A 17,321-nucleotide genomic window follows, 5' to 3' on the forward strand; every position below is an offset into this window, starting at 1 on the left:
GGTAAAGCAGGCAGGCCACCAAATGAGCTGCCAGGGTGGAAAAGAGATGCAAAGCACACTTTGTAGAAGAGGGAGGGGCAGACCGGTAACTACCAAATTTGGATGACGTGAAACAAACCAAAAGCTAGTAACTCCTGGGCAGATGGTGGGGGGGGGGGGGGGAGGGTCCTGGCCTGATTCCACCAAAGGCTCCCTGTGCAGCCCCGTGCAGTGAGCCCTGCAAGGCCCCTAACCAGCAACCTGGGGAGGCCAGGACCCTCGTGCAACCCAAACATTTCTGCAACGAGATCATCTCTGTTCTGGGAACCTAACTGCTTTTGTTTTCGTCAAACAAAAAAAAATTTGTTTTGTGGCTCTCAGGGTGGGGCCGTCTATTCTTACAGGGAATAAAATGATGACAAAGAAATGAAGGACAACTGGCCCTCTTGGGCAAATAACAATAAGCCAAGAATGTGGTTTCTCCTAACCCTGACCTAAGTATCTTTTTTATTACACTACATTACTATTTACCAACTACAGGGAAAAAACCCACAGGTGCCGGGAAGGGGGAGGTTGCAAGGTAAGTGATGCAGGTGCAAGAAGCAGGGGGACGTACAGTCAGAACTAGGAATTCTGCAGCCAGAGAGACGCTTCCTGTGTGGTCCTGGGAAAATCAGGGTCCCCAGAAAGTCTCGGCTTCCTCCTTGGCAAAACAAAGACCCCCTCCGCCAGGGATGGGTGTGAGGGCCAGCAATGGCATGAGGTAAACACCTGTAACAGGTGCCTAGAGGTATTCAGTCATGGTGGATGACGTCACGAACGTCTCCTTTCTGACAGAAGAAAGGGAGCAAAGCTGGCTCTCCAATGCCTTTTGCTAAATCAAATCTGATTTTCCCGAAGCCGACCCTCATAAAAGCAGCACCCAGTTCCAAGTGGCAGTGGGAGGAGCCGCCAGCAGATTCACAGGTACTGTTGGTCCGGGCTCAGCAAACCCACCCTGAAGAGCTCTTCTGCTTTCTACGATGCTCCCTTTATTTCCATCCGTGCCCCCACCTGCCTTCTATGCACCACCTGTTCTATGTACTCGCTACCGTAACTCCTCCCATGCTCAGAAAGCCAATTCTGACTCACAGGAGCCTAGCTGCTAGAAGTTTTCTTTTACCCGGGTCTTAAGGGGTGACCACCAAGCCCAGGTTTAATTTCAAGCTGGTCGGCACATATTTGCAACGTTCATTCACTGCAGACGGTTGCCCAGGCTTTGGGTCATAATGATTCCTCCCTTGATCAGTTCTGCATTTCACTGGGAGGGAGACGTGGGATGGCTGATTGGTTTTCACAGACCAGACGTGAATGTCAATATCTCGTACTTAGAATTTCCAGAGAGAAAAACAAACAACAAAAAAAGCATCTTTGGGACACACCCATGGGGACACTCATCTGTCTACTCCAATGACTGTAGAGCTCGAAAGGAACAGAAAGTGTCTGGCAATGCATCTCGTGCAAATATCCTCCTTGGTCTCACGTAACAGTTCAGAAGAGTAAAAAGGGTGACTTGAAAAAAATTTTAATGGAAATATGCACACAGAGAAATACTCAAGTTTCTTAGGCCAGGAAAAATTACATTTAATGTCCCTAACAGGGGAAAGGCAGCTGAAATTTGATCATAGCTGTATAATACATTTAGAGTCAGGGCTTTTACAGAAATTTCTGCTTCCTCTCTGAAGAATAGGGATTTTTTTTTTTTTTTTTTTTTTTTTTTTTTTTTTACTGTGACAACTGTGGGAGCCATGCATCAATTAGGGTTAAGGAATTCTAAATAATAAGAAAGATCTTCATTCAGAGACACATTTTTGTGTATATGCATTCTTTAAGATGACATTTATATACCTACATGTATATAGAGAAGATGTCTCCGAATGAAGATCTTTCATACACACACACATATATAGCTCGAAAAAAACTAACGTGAAAAAGCAGAGGGAAAAAAAAATAAATTGAGTAAGAAGATACGGATGAGGCCAAGTTTTGTTTTTTAATTAAAAAGCACCTGGAGAATAATAGACATCTCCCTGTTGGCAATAAAAAAAACACATCAGTACCCAAGAAGAAAAAAAGACAAGAGCCTGTATCATAGAAAGAACTGATTAGTTAAAGGTTAAAAAAGAGAGAGAGAGAGAGATAAGAACAACTAAATTAAGTCTTAAATCTAACTTCTAAAGATAACATTTTCTCCGAGATGTCTCTAGCAGCTCGTGAATCTGTCCCCCGCCCCCATCCCCACCCACCCCCGCTACAGTAATTTGGACCTGCACACAGCACTTGTCTGTCTGTCTGCCTTACATACGGGTCTTCACCTGTGGGCTCTGCACTAGGTTGTGAATCCCTGAGGATAAGTACCAAATTTTAAAGGTTATTTTCAAACTGTGGGCTGTCACATTAATGGGTCCTGAAATCGACGTAACAGGTCACCACCAGCATTGTGTTAATGGAACAGAACAGAACCAAACAGATCAGACTAGAAAACATGTGTAGTAAAGTGGTATTTTGTGAAATGGGCATGTGTCTATGCATGGAGCACAACAGATCACAAGGTAACATACACTTCTTACTTGGATTCTGGGTCAAAGAAGTATGGTCAACACTGGTCTAGGACAACAATTCCCCCCACTCCCCCCCCCCCCCGCCCCGCGCCCCTGCCCCCTTCTCATTATTTCTGAGGGATAAAGCCCGCTTCCAGCAGTAACGCAGGACTCTCTCATGACAGCCAATGCAGAGGAGAGGAGCCGTCCTTGGGAAAGGGAGATCATAAGGCGGGAGCCATGTCAATTTGGAGCAGGGAGCTGGATAGGTGTTCTCGGTGCATTTGAAATGATTCTTCTTGATGTTTCCGATACGCCATTTCCGAGGGTGTTTCCAACACCACCTACCCTTGTTCATTCCCTCCTCCATACGGCACCCACTCCACGCCAGGTGCCATGGGGGTCACACTAGTGACTACACACAATGCAAAAAGGTGCTACTCTCTTGAAGCTTGGATTCAAGTAAGACAGCAAGTAAGTAAGTGAAGAGATAAATAAGCAAGATCATACCGACAGACCGTAATGCCTGCCGTGAAGGAAATAATGAGCAATGGGTCCGAAGACTGGAACTTGCCGCCACAGGAAGAATAAATGGGTTGGAAGGTCTGTTATGAGCTGATGCCACAGCCTGGGCCTGAAGTGGCCGGGTGGCAGCAGAGGAGGAGGAGGAAGAAGGACAGCTTCAGGATGTATTCTGGAGAACCACGTGGTCCTGGCAATGGATTAGAAGTGGCAGGTAAAGAAGAAAGAAGAAGAATGGTCCAGTTTGTGCAACGAATTGGGTCAAAGATTGGGAGGGGGGACATCTGGTGCTCATCTGAACATATAACCTTTGACCTGCCTATGAATTAAGAACAGCTGATCGCGGTACTTGAATGACGTTGCTGGACACCCATTACCTCTCTTCCCTCTGTTGTGGACCCACTAACCATCCCCTCCCCACCCCCCCACCCCCCCACCCCCCCCCCCGTTTATAGCAAAAGCTCAGTGATGTAGAAAGGTAGATCTACGGCGGGCTGCCTTTCAAGGTTTAACATCAACTGATTTTCTACAGCTGATTCTTCTATAGCAGGGGCCGGTCAGAGGAAACGTGTTAGTTGTTGAAGGCCACGCGGTCTCTGTTGCAACTACTCAACTCTGCTGTTGTCCAACAAAAGCAACCACAGACTGTGGCAACCACAGATGTGGCTGTGCTTCCGTAAGACTTGATTTATAAAAACACAACCCACCGTTCACCGGCCCCTGTCCCACCGCTCCTATACTCGAACCCAGGGCTCAGACTCTAAACTCCTGTAGCTGTGGGAACCGAAAACCAGGTGAGGAGTCTTCAGGGGCTAGGAGAGGTGGGCTGGTGCTGTGGGATTGGGGAGGGGAAGTCAAGTGCTTGAAGGCAGGAAAGGGGGTCACGCGGAGGGCGGGGGAGGAGGAGGTGCAGATGGGCCAGGTCAGCCCGTCGCGACACGAATACGACTCGTTGAGCCGACACAGCTCCCTCTGATTCTCTGGGTCTCAGTTTCTCCTCTTTAAAGTAGATGGTCAGACTCAATCATCCCACAGGCTCATACCCTTATGCTGTGAGAACGTGTTGCTACAGTCTCGTTAGTGGACACGGGCCTTCATCTGTCTGTCTCCTTCCTGGCGTTTTACTCACTTGTAGCTTTTATAAACAGGGAGCCCCCAGAGTTGACACGTGTCACCCAGTTGCCATTCTAACCCAACGTGAACAAAGTTGTCCTGGGATCTGGAAGGCGGGCTTAAAAATCGTCTGGAAACAGCTCCTGCTGTATGTAGCCTCCCCAGAGCTGGTCCCAGGGCACAAGAATGTTTCCACCCCTCACCCCCCCACCCCTGCCACTCCTCCTCTACTCTGGAGCTGACTCCTGTGCAGGCTCCTCAGGGACAGGCTGGCATAAAGAAGGGAGAGAAAGGAGGGGGAGGCTAGTGGAGGGCTGGCAGGTGCTGCTACTCTCCTGGTTGCAAGTTCCCTCCTTCCCCAGAAAAGCCATCCTCGGCCCCTAGACAAGGCCGAATCCAGACTTGAACAGGTCACAAACCTGGCCCAACTTCCCTGGGCCCAATCAAAGAATCCCCCTTGGGCCTTTGGCTCTCATTCTGAAGCAGGTCATTTGACACTTGGGATCATGACACACCATGACATAAAGGCAGAGTCCACTTTTTAGGGTGCAGGACCCCCCCCCCCGCCAGAGGAAGACAGACAATAAACAAATCTGAAAGACTACGTAAGCTAACCCAAGGGCTACAGGACAACAGAGGAGAAAGAGGAGCCCCCCACACACAGTCCTAGGTCAGCCCCTCCCGCAGACCCACTCAAGTGCACAACACACACACACACACACACACACACACACACACACACACACACAGTCCTCGACCAGCCCCTCCTGCAGACCCACTCAATGCTCACACCCCCTGTGCAGGGCAGCCCCCCAGCAGAACACGCAGCCTCAGAGACGGTTCTCACCTTCCCACCAAGCCCCCTACACAGTCTCTCTCCCTTGCATTCGCACTTCCTGGGCCTGTCGAGATGGTGAAAGACAAATACGCCCATGTGCCCGTGAGAGGGGCCAGAAGCAATGCCAGGGCTTTCCTGGGGAGCATTCCAGAATGCATCCCACACGTGGCTCCGAATCAACTGAGGGATTGAACCTATACGGTTCTTGTCTACACTGCTACCCTGCTGTGTTACTGGATATAAACCACTTGTCCTCTCGGACTGGCAGCTTTTTCACCTCCACATTAGAGGTAATACTATCTTCTCCGAGTCACGTTGGGCCTAAATGTGGTCATGCGTAGAATGTACCTAACACTGTACCCAGTGCTTAAAAGCCAGTTAATCAATTCAATTCTCCTCTCTGTCAAAGGAAGTCACAGGAGAAGCCGGGTGATACTAAAAAAAGAGACAGAGAACAGAGAAAAGTTATGCTAACAGATGACCATGACCTCGTACCCCACCAAAATGCTTGGCAAATGAGTGATTCATAGAGGCCCTTTTTGTTCTAAAATTCTGTCGTTTATAATCTAAAGACATCAAGGGGGATTTTTAAATTTTAAAATACGAAGCAAATGATCTGAGGAACTAGCCCAGTACATGAAAGAGAGAGGCAGAAAGAGAAAGAACAAAACTAATCACGGAGAATTTTTATCCAGAGAGATGGCTGTTCATTTCCCACAACAAAACAGACCACTGCTCCGGAAGAAAGATTTTTTTTTTTTTAACGTTTATTTATTTTTGAGACAGAGAGAGACAGAGCTTGAGCGGGGGAGGGGCAGAGAGAGAGGGAGACACAGAATCCGAAGCAGGCTCCAGGCTCCGAGCCATCAGCACAGAGCCCGACGCGGGGCTCGAACTCACGGAACACGAGATCGTGACCTGAGCCACCCAGGCGCCCCAGGAAGAAAGATTTTAAAAAGAGAAGTCATGTCAGACACTTGGATCTCCCTAACAACTTTGCAGCGTTGTCCTGGTTTAAATGCCCCACTGCGTTCTCCCCTCTCCCTCTCTACCCCCCCCCCCAAAAGGAAGAGGGATGAAAAAAGAGAAATTACACCCCTGGTCCAGACAGAAGTTTCTCTCAACCCACCCCCTGTGCCTCAGTCCTGCTCCACCCCGGGGGGGCGGGGGGGAGCCCCTGCAGGCAGGGAGGGCAGACCCCGAGGCTTCGAGGACCGTGCCAGCCTACTGGCATCAGGAGCTGGAAACAGAGCCGCTGATGGTCACAGCCACCGAACGACGTGTCCTCTATGGAAGTCTCCCCCACTCCTGCAGCCGTCTGGCTACTATTTTACAGATGTGCTCCGAAAGCTACAAAGACGGAATCATGACGAAGAGGCCACTTGTGCAATACGCAGATACAGGAGTTGTGTGACAGTTGTTAAGGCCCCACGGCTCTGTCGGGAGCACGCTTCGGCCACCTCGGAACACCCCCTTCCTTCGTGAGCATCCACGGGCACGGGGGCGAGGGAACACAGAAGGGACAGGTGGGCAAGGACCATTTTCAGACACATGGGAAATGTTCCGTCTGCAGTGGAGACTGCGGGCAGGCTCCGTGAATCAATCATTTCCTTGCATTAACCCCTAAATAGAACCAACAGAAACCCAACATGTGCCTTAAAACCAAATTAATCTCTAGGAAAAGCCAGGTGTGGGGAAGTGGGCGGGACCTGTGGAAGGAAGGCAGTAGGTTCACTAGCGGTTAGGAGGGCTTTGGTGTCATTTGCGCCGTCACTTGCTATCTGTGGGAGGGGCTTTCGTCTCCTGCCCTCCACCGCCCATCAGCGCAGGTCCACTGGGGCGGGCTGAGGGCGAGCCCGAAGCACGCAACTCATGCAGGCTGCTGGAGCTGGGAAGTGGGCTGAAATGAGTTCTCTCTCGCACTGTCTACACTACTGCCTCCCGACTGCCAAAGGCAGGTGACGAGACCTCAGTGCACCAACATCAATAACAAAATGATCAACAAACATCCAAAATATGTTTTCTGATAAATACTGTCAAACTCCACTTCCTCGGAGCTTCTAACAAGGAAAAGGGAACACGCACACCCACACAGACACACACGTGTACCCCCTCCTACTCCACATCGGAAGGCCAAAGCATTGGCATCTGTAAGATCACTGCTTTTATACAATTAAACCTTGGGTTCTTCCAAATTAGTTTTGCCGATCTGCCGTTTGGGGACCGTCCGCAAATAAGGGTTAACGATTCTCCCCTATCTGAAGGACAGCATCACCTGGGCAGGCTGAGAAGGAAAACAGACACACAGAGAGGTTTAAAAAACTTTCAAACACTTGCAAAACACATGGGAAGTGTAAGAAGCTCGTTGTTTTATACACTTCTAATAACAGGCCGCAGCACTTCAAAGAGCTGAATTCACATGAATTCAAGATATTGTGTGACATCAATATATTATGTCCCACACACACACAAAGGATATGGATAGATAAGAAAATTCTTCATGACCATGTAACTGCTAACAACTTTATTACAGCAATGAGGATATGCAAATGTAGCAGGTTTTGTCACCTGATATAGAACAAGAGTGAACAGGGATGTGACAGAATTGTCCAAGATGTGGATATACTCCTTTTTACAATTTTTTAAATAACAGCTGTTTGTATCGTACCCACAATCTTAAAATAAAAATTGCATAAGCAAATTATAAAGAGGACACATGGGGGGGGGGGGGGCGCCTGGGTGGCTCAGTCGGTTGAGCGTCCGACTTCGGCTCAGGTCATGATCTCACAGTCCATGAGTTCGAGCCCCGTGTCAGGCTCTGTGCTGACAGCTCAGAGCCTACAGCCTGCTTTGGATTCTGTGTGTCCCTCTCTCTCTGACCCTCCCCCGCTCATGCTCTGTGTGTGTGTGTCTCTCTCTGTCAAAAATAAACATTAAAAAAAAATTTTTTTTAATAAAAAAATAAAGAGGATACATGGTAGAACAAAAGACACATGTTAGATTGCCTTTTCATGCTTTTTAAAAATTTTTTTCAGGGGCGCCTGGGTGGCGCAGTCGGTTAAGCGTCCGACTTCAGCCAGGTCACGATCTCGCGGTCCGTGAGTTCGAGCCCCGCGTCGGGCTCTGGGCTGATGGCTCAGAGCCTGGAGCCTGTTTCCGATTCTGTGTCTCCCTCTCTCTCTGCCCCTCCCCCGTTCATGCTCTGTCTCTCTCTGTCCCAAAAATAAATAAACGTTGAAAAAAAAAATTTTTTTTTTTTCAGTTTCTTTATTTTGAGAGACAACACGTGCGCAAGTTGGGGAGGGGCAGAGGGAAAGTGAGACAGAATCCCAAGCATTCTCCTCACCATCACTGCACAGCCCGACGTGGGGCTCGAACTCAGGAACTGTGAGATCACAACCTGAGCCAAGAAAAAGAGTCAGAGACTGTGCTGCCCATGCGCCCCCAGGCTTGGTTTTTTTTTAAGTTGACAAGGCAAACTAACTTAAAGCTAATAGGTATGAAGGGAGGTAAATGTACCATTTACTGCATTGACAGAAACAGAAACTCAGTTATTTGAGAAGTTCAAACCCCAGGAAGGGACTTTTATAAACAGATCGTATGAAGGGGAGAGGCGAAAAGATGACAGCCAGCTCTAGTTCTGGATTGAACTTGCATTCTTTCCAGAACCTCTTTCTTTTTTTTAAAAAAAAATTTATATATCTTTAAATGTTCATTTTTTATAGGCAGAAAGAGCACGAGGGGGGAAGGAGTAGAGAGACAGACAGACAGAATCTGAAGCAGGCTCCAGGCTCTGAGCTGTCAGCACAGAGCCCGACACGGGGCTCAAACCGTGAGCCGAAGTCAGACGCTTAACCGACGGAGCCACCCAAGCACCCCAGTACCTCTACTTTCTTTAAAGAGATTCAGATGCTGGGGCGCCTGGGTGGCGCAGTCGGTTAAGCGTCCGACTTCAGCCAGGTCACGATCTTGCAGTCCGTGAGTTCGAGCCCCGCGTCGGGCTCTGGGCTGATGGCTCGGAGCCTGGAGCCTGTTTCCGATTCTGTGTCTCCCTCTCTCTCTGCCCCTCCCCTGTTCATGCTCTGTCTCTCTCTGTCCCCAAAATAAATAAACGTTGAAAAAAAAAAATTTATAAAGAGATTCAGATGCTGCAAAATGATAACTAATGCAGTCATCTTTTATGGAGGGTAATAAAGGCACACGTGGGCCTGACACACACAGACATCCACGGCCGGGTTACATCTGGCGACCTCGTGCCACTTTATCTGCTGGTCGTCAGTAGTTACTCATCTATTTTTAAATGTTCCGATATGATCTTATCTAACTGGCACACATCATTTGATCACCTTATTTCCATAACTAAAAGTTGTTGAATGCACCTGGCCAGGTAGAAGTTACAGGGTGTGTGTGTGTGTGTGTGTGTGTGTGTGTGTGTATACTGGGTTGGAACTTAATAGTTATAGCATTGTATTTTGCAAAAAAAAAAAAAATCGTAAAAACCCTCTCTCTCGGGAAAACACGCACACAGGGTTGTAGGTGTGTTTATATGTTTGTTTTGTCAGGGATGGCCACTGGCCACGGTTCCAACCAGTCACCGCTCTCTCTCATTCATGGTCCACAAGGGGCCTTTGCTGGGGTTCCTAGGCTGGGAATCCAGCTTCTGGCGAAGCATCTTGCTATAGAGCCAACTTGGCCCGCCTAGAGAGGGACAAAGTGCCTTGCCAGCACCTTTAAATTTCAGCACGAGTGTTCTAACAGCAAAGGAGACCCTTTCAACAAATGGTGCTTGAGCACAGGCTATTGTTACGGCATCTGCTGCAAAGACAAATCTGAAGCCATCCCCAACCCAAGTGGGAGAAGCGACAAGGAGGAAATGACACCCTAAATGTTATGGATTCCTTTTCAAATAGTCAAGATGGGGACAGAGCCTGCAGGACTGGAGGGCAAGGCCGAATTTGCTGGCGGGGGTGGGGGGAGGGCAGGAAAACTGCAGGTGAGAAGAGGCAGATCCAGAACTCCAAAAGGAACTGAGACCTCACGGAGCCCTAGGCAAACAAAGGGAGGGGAGACGAATGGGGTGGGGTGGGGGGGGTTGGACTGAGAGAATGAACTAATCCTGTGATTGGCACTCAGGGAAACATTTAAGTAAACAGAATCTACCCCAAAAGACTAGCTGACCTGGACCCTGGGAATCACATGAAAACCGTGGCAAAGACTGAAGCTACCTGACCCAGCAGCCGCCTAGGGCCACAGCACGATGGTGTCTAAACCTTCCTCTTGGCCTCACTCAGAGTCTCCTTGAGGCCAATTTCAGAGCACTGAAAAGGCAAATTACATTGGTCCTCAACCTCATCATCACATCTTCCTGACAAATTGTGTTTCCGGGAGGTTCTGCAGAAGGTGGGAGTTGCCAACCTCCGGGCAGGCACAGCTATGCAGATTGTGGCATTTCAGTGATAGTGGGATGGGTGTCACCTGCAAAGGCCAGTGTCCAAACTGAGCACTGCTCGCTATGGGGAGTCACCTGGGCTACCAGCACAGTGACCGACAAGACTGTTACAGGGTCATGAGGGCACCTGGGACAGCACGCCTGTGTCTGCACACTTTTCTTCTTCTTCTTTTTTTAATGTTTATTTATTTTTGAGAGAGAGAGAGAGAGAGTGCAAGCAGGGGAGGGGCAGAGAAAGAGAGAGGGAGACACAGAATCTGAAGCAGGCTCCAGGCTCTGAGCTGTCAGCACAGAGCCCCATGCGGGGCCCGAACTCACAAACCATGAGCTCATGACCTGGGCTGCAGTAGGACGCTTAACCGACTGAGTCACCCAGGCGCCCCACGGCTGCACCCTTTACAGCTCACCTGCGAACCCACTATGACCTGAGGCACGGAACACAAGAAACAGTCCTCCAGAGATTCAACCAGAAGCCCATCAGGTTAAATAACTGACAATTAAACATGACGACATGATAGCAAATGAGAGGAAGTCGGCCAAGGGTTATGAGTTACATGATTACGACGCATAAGGGGAACATCTCCGCTTTAACAAACACTTCACGTGGCGCATTTCAATGGACAGGGTAAAAGCACTCTCTAACCACCATTTCATTAGTCCTGACAGGGATCTCAGGAAGGACGCCTGCAGCCGGGATTCTGGACCTCCCCGTGGGGGGAGGGGAGGGACCCCAAAAATAGGTGCCCTGCCCACGAACACACCAGGCTCAGACCATGCCACAGTGATTCGGTAAGGTTCCCCCCAAAACAGCCAGCCCTTGATCATCCATGGAGATGTTACACGCGAGCCATTTTCATTGGCTCGGTACACTGCCGAGGCATTGGCCTAAATGCCAGTCCAACCAGGGGCTCAGGGTACACCCGAACATCTGAGCAGTGGCGGCGGTGGTAACAGCAACAGGAATCACCATTGACATTGACTGACAACTGACCACGTGCCAAGCACGGTCCTCAGCATTTTTCGTGCCTATTTATTCTCCCAACAAACCTAGAAGACAGAGGGGCAGGAGAACCCTCCAGACCAGACAGTTAAGGCTCAGACAGGTTAACTAACTTGCCTCAGGTCAAATGCAAGCTGTCGGACTTGGGAATGCCTCACCATGGAAATGCGAGTCTGCAACAAACATCACCAGGTAGGTAGCCAGCTGCAGTAAAACCATGCCTCACACACATTCCTAAGCCAAACTTAATGATTTGGGGATCACCTACTGTCACTAAAGGAACAGATGTCCTTTACCAGGAGTGGCCACACACAAAGGCTTTCGGATACACACACTCTAATCGTTCACGTGAGAAGAGGCACAAAGTCCAAAGTTACGATTGCTACTATCACGGCTTCGTATTTGAGTCGTTGGCACGTGGTCATTGGCAGACAAAACATCACCTTTCCGTTTGTACAGCGAATTTCAAAGAACAATCAATTACCCGGGTGGCCCTAACCAACTCCATGAAGGGATCTGAGATTAAGTCCGTTTATAGCCAAGACGATTATAGGCTCCAAAAAGATGGGCTGGCCCCACTCCTAACCAGCAAGAGGCAGAGCCAGGATTCAAACCTCAGGCTTCTTGAGTTGCCTCCGTCCATCACACGTCCGTGAGGAAATCCAGCCCGCCGGCAAGGTTTTCAAATCTGTGTACATGGTTCAGAGAGTTCCAGCGTCTGCACAAAGGGCTGAGCCAAGACAAACGGAATCCCACGAAGTGGGACAGTTTGTGCAAATATGTACATCCCCTCCCCCCAGGTGGGACCCAAGGTCTCTGAATTTCACCGGGCAGGAAGGAGGCTCTTAAAGTCACGTGCTCTTTCAGAGAAATCTTTGAAGAGAGTAAGGAGAGAAAGGGCTTTGGTTTGACAGACATATCCTAAAATGGGTGAGAGAGAGCTAAACTCCCCAACATCATCGCACTGGGATTATCGACTGTGGGTTTGTTTGGCAAAACGGAGCCCCAGATTACAGTCAACTTCCAGCGTAGGGGCTACATGGCCTGTGTAAGCGAGGACACGACTTACATTTCCGGTGACTTATATCCTTCCGAGTACATAATACATATAAGTGTACATATAAGACACTGTCATCAACCTTTTACTTATTTGTTTTTTAAAGTTTTAGTTAAGTGATCTCTATATCCCACGTGGGGCTCGAACTCCTGGCCCCAGACATCAAGACTCGCACGCTCTTCCCACTGAGCCAGCAGGCACCCCTGTCATCACTCTTTTAAGACCACAGAGAAAAATGTTGTGTCTGGAGTGTTTCGACTGTGCATCTGTTCCCCCAAAACAACCATGACAAAACAGTGTGTCTGTTTCAGTGTCACTTTCTTCCCCGTGTGGCAGCCCCAGGGGACAACTTAGCTTGGATGGCAAGCTTACTCCGACCCGTATCAGCCGTGCCCCATGCACCCGTGTGGGAGCCCCGGGAGCCACCCAGCTCAGAGAGACTCTTCATGTAGGCAAGGACAGCGTGTGGAGACAGACTGCTCAGAAAGGCGGGCTCTGCCTTCTGCACACTCAGAGGCAGCCCAGAGAGGAAGGCACGTCCCTCTCTGGGAGAGATCGCCCTTGACTTTGTAGCATCTTCCAATGATGGGAAAGTAGTTAACCCAATGCTTGAAAAGGAAGACTATCCAGAACCTAGCAGAAACGAGTCTGGGGCTCTGTTTAGGCATTGTTTGTTTGTTTGTGTAGGTGTTTTAAGTTGAAGACCGATCCCTAGCTGTTAAATTAACCTTCCATAGTGACCTGCATGATCACCGGCGGCCCTCTCGCGCTTAGGCATTGGCCAGGACTGAGCACACACGTGCACTGGGTACTCAGAGCACACGGGCAACACTACAATGGTTGCCGATCCTCCCCATCCTGTACTCTTGGTCTAACTGTGCCGCATACACTCCATCCACCCCACAGAGCCACTCGCACTGCTCCCAGCCCGAGGAGACCAACGTGTGTAGACACGTGGCCAGGCTCTACTGACTTCGCGTCTGGTTCAACCAAAAGGAGGCACGGGGAAGAGAAGGGAAGGGTGGAAGGAGGGTGAGGGCAGGGTACGTACTCCCCAGGCTCCAGGCTGCATCCCGCCACCAAAGGCCGTGCCCCTACCGAGGGCTCATAACCGCAGCCCCTTTCTCCTCCAGAGGCCAGCACTTGCCCCCTTGCCTTCAGAAGGGGTGAGGGGGGTGGGCGCCTGGGTGGCTCAGCTGGTTAAGCGTCCGACTCTTGGGTTTCAGCTCAGGTCATGATCTCATGATCTGTGAGAAAGAGCCCTGCGTCGGGCTCTGTGCTGACAGCGTGGAGCCTGCTTGGGATTCTCTCTCTCTTCTGTGCCCCTCTCCCACTCGTGGTGAGGAAAGTGCCCTGGGGTAGCCCGCCATTGCCCCTCCCCTGGGGGTGCACGGGGTGGGCAGGCGCCCTCCTCACTGGTTCCTCGCATCCCTGCCCAGGGCTGCCACACTGGCCCTTTATTAAAAGCTCCTCGGTTACGTGGGTCATTGTGCCTAGTGTCTCTTGCCAGGGCGATGAATGGCAAGAGGAAAACCACACTGATCGCCCTAGAATTTCACTCTGGGAGTCTACAGGCCACAGTATGTGCATAAGAATTTCCCCGTCATTTCCCCAAATCACAGAGAATAGCAGAGGGGGAAATGCCACAATTGCGTCCCCAATCATTTACTCTGCTGTATACCTTGAGACCAGAATTCATCTTCCTAAAAAGTGAAATACAAGCTTTCAAACACGACAACTCGATTACAGCACTCATAAAGCACGTTGTCACCAAAAATATTCTCTGTAGACTTCCTCTAAGAGCGCACCGTCAGTGATTACTATTATGTTTCAGTCACTTTCACTGTGCATAAAAACTGCAAATAGGAGAACAGCGTCAGTAAGGTGTCCGGGTTTTAGAACAGCCGAGTGAAACTACATCGTATCTAAAACACTTCGGAGTACATACTAACTATACGGTATGAATTCGATTATTGTAACAATAACAGAATCAAAACTTCTAAGAACTTAAGACCTAACATCCTGAAGACTATCAGTGTTCTGTACGAGGTCAGAGTGACCTTCAGGAAATTAACACAGACTGAAGTTGCAAATCTAAAAACTAGGAGCTGTCTCATGGGGGGTGGGATCTCCAACAAACCTACAAGACGTAATGAAAAAAAAAAAACCACTGATAAGATAATAGGCGTTGACCTTCTTTAATCACTGAGGAATCATCAGTACCCACAATGTTAACAATAAAATTAAAAAAGGGATTTTAACAAATTAAATGTAAACCATGTGTTACCGCTATGTATTTTCTTTTTTTTTGTTTGTTTGTTTTTTTACCACTACGTATTTTTAAAACACTGTGAGGAACAAGTGTAAAAGACTTCATCTAAAGACAAATAATTGTGTGAGAGCTCACTATGGCTTTACCACAGACCTGGGTTCCAACAGCCGGGTGTGAGCTGCTTTCCCAGGGCTCAGCCTGTTGCTACAGGTTCCAGTTACGGCACTTTAGAAATTTTGCAACAAGTATGAAGGGAGGGAGCAGGTAAACAATGCCTTTTTTCTTGGGAAACAAGGAGGAGACTGGGTACAACAGCCTAAGGCCTCTCCTTGTATCTTTCCTACACAGCTCCCTGGGAAGGTTCAACAGTACATTGATTTATAAGTTACCTGATTAGCGACTACCGCCCCTCGCTAATATGTAAACGCTATGAAGGTGGAGGCTATTCCCATCTGTGCTCGTGACCCTGTGCCAACACAGATGCAGGTGTTCAAAAGATTTTCTAGGGGCGCCTGGGTGGCGCAGTCGGTTAAGCGTCCGACTTCAGCCAGGTCACGATCTCGCGGTCCGTGAGTTCGAGCCCCGCGTCAGGCTCTGGGCTGATGGCTCAGAGCCTGGAGCCTGTTTCCGATTCTGTGTGTCCCTCTCTCTCTGCCCCTCCCCCGTTCATGCCCTGTCTCTCTCTGTCCCAAAAATAAATAAACGTTGAAAAAAAATTTAAAAAAAAAAAAAAAAAAAAAAAAAAAAAAGATTTTCTACTCGTTTACACACCCACACCTTCGACGGGAGCATGGACAATAAGAAGTTTGAGACTTTGCTACATATACTTTTTTTCATAGAATTTTGACTTTAGAACTAAGAAATGTTTTACAATTCAAAATAAAAAGGAGAGCAATACAAATTAAAATCGTGAGATACGGCAATATGCCCACGGGAGTGGCTAAAATTAAAAATGCTGTCAATCTGAAGCGCTTTTCTGGATGTGAAGCTACCAAAACTGTCCCAAACTGTGGGGAGGGATGTAAAACGAGCTCAACCACGTTAGAAAACAGTTTGGCATTTTTGTTTAAAATTATGCGTGCGCCTATCATGGGACCCTGCAATCCCATTCCTAGATATTTACCCAACAGGAATGAATTCATATATCCACACAAAGACCTGTACAAGAATGTTGAATGAACATTGTTGTATGAATGTTGTATGAATATAGCAGCTTTGTTCATAATTCCATAAAACTACAATTTCTCCAAAATTCATCCACTGTGGACTGGAAAAACAAATTATAGCTGATAAAATGGAATACTATTCAGCAATAAAAAGGAAGGAATTGCTGATACACACAACATTTATGATTCTCAAAAACATTACACTGAGTGAAAGAAGTCAGAAATAAAAGTATACTGTTCCATGATTGCATTACCAGGAAATTCTACAAAAGTAGAAAAGTACGAAATGCACAAAAGTACATCGGTGGCTGCCTGACGGTTCAGGTGGATGGAGAGAAGACTGATTGAAAGGGGCACAGGGAAACCGGCAATGAAGATATCCTGGTGGCCACTGTTGTAGTTGGTCACACAGACATAAGATATTAGTATACACTCTCGATGGGTACAGTTTATCATATATTTATTACGGTGTGCCTCAATAAAACTGGTTTCTTGGAAAAGAGCAAACTATCAACTTAAAAGTTGTTTTAAAAGCAAACAAAATAACCTCACTGGAGGATCGAGTTGGCAACGTAACTTTACAGGGAAAAAGATTCTATCCTGTGGCTTTTGAACTCAATACTGACTGTCGGTTGTAGTAGAATGTGTACAAAGGACAAAATGAACTGCTAAGAAATATGATGTTTCGACCTGAGTTATATTAATAGTAACATAATTTTGAAACTATTTTATGTATCTTGCAGAATAAAGCAAAAAATGAATGTGTGGATCCATTCACAGTATTAGAAGCCAAGCAAAGAGCTATGAATACAAAATCAAGGATTTTAAGGAAAAACCCACTATTGTCAGACAGGACTTGGAAATATAAATAAGCCCATTATTCTATTGTTTCTTAGTTCTGCCCACCGAAAGCCCTGAAAATGGTAACACCCCAGTCACGATAAACACACTCAGCATCCAGATTCGGTGCCTAAACACCATTCACCTCTAAAAGCAATCAGAGCTTTTTGGAGAAATGGATATATCTGGTCTGGGAATGGAAAACAGAAGATAAACCTAGGGCATTTCTGTGCAAGAAAGCAAGTAAGTACTCAGAGACTAAAAGGGACATGTTCAAAGGACATGAAAGGCAGCCTGAAAGGGGTCTTCCTGGCCAAATTTGAGGTAATTGGAGCATCAAAACGATCACTGTAATTGATTATGAACACTGACTAAATACAACCGGAGTCGACAATGACCCGATTTATTTGCCACCATGAGAGGCGATTATTACAATGATCCTTTTCTCTACAAATCAGCCATTGCAGTTCCTTTTTAAGAACCGTAATGCCAACTAATGATAGAAT

At 47.9% G+C, this 17,321-nt stretch overlaps 1 protein-coding gene and 1 long non-coding RNA gene across 12 annotated transcripts in view; one reads left to right on the plus strand and one right to left on the minus strand.

The window, feature by feature from the left end:
• Positions 1-17,321, minus strand: part of FOXN3 (forkhead box N3) — a 402,841-nt gene that overhangs the window by 176,794 nt on the left and 208,726 nt on the right. The gene's annotated exons all lie outside the window — the stretch shown is intronic.
• On the plus strand, positions 846-6,679 carry LOC123584203. Its single transcript, XR_006705246.1, has 3 exons — positions 846-945; positions 3,613-3,874; positions 6,368-6,679. It is a non-coding gene; the product is annotated as an uncharacterized LOC123584203 (long non-coding RNA).

The sequence above is a fragment of the Leopardus geoffroyi genome, chromosome B3, assembly GCF_018350155.1.
Source record: "Leopardus geoffroyi isolate Oge1 chromosome B3, O.geoffroyi_Oge1_pat1.0, whole genome shotgun sequence".
NCBI classification, from domain to species: domain Eukaryota; kingdom Metazoa; phylum Chordata; class Mammalia; order Carnivora; family Felidae; genus Leopardus; species Leopardus geoffroyi.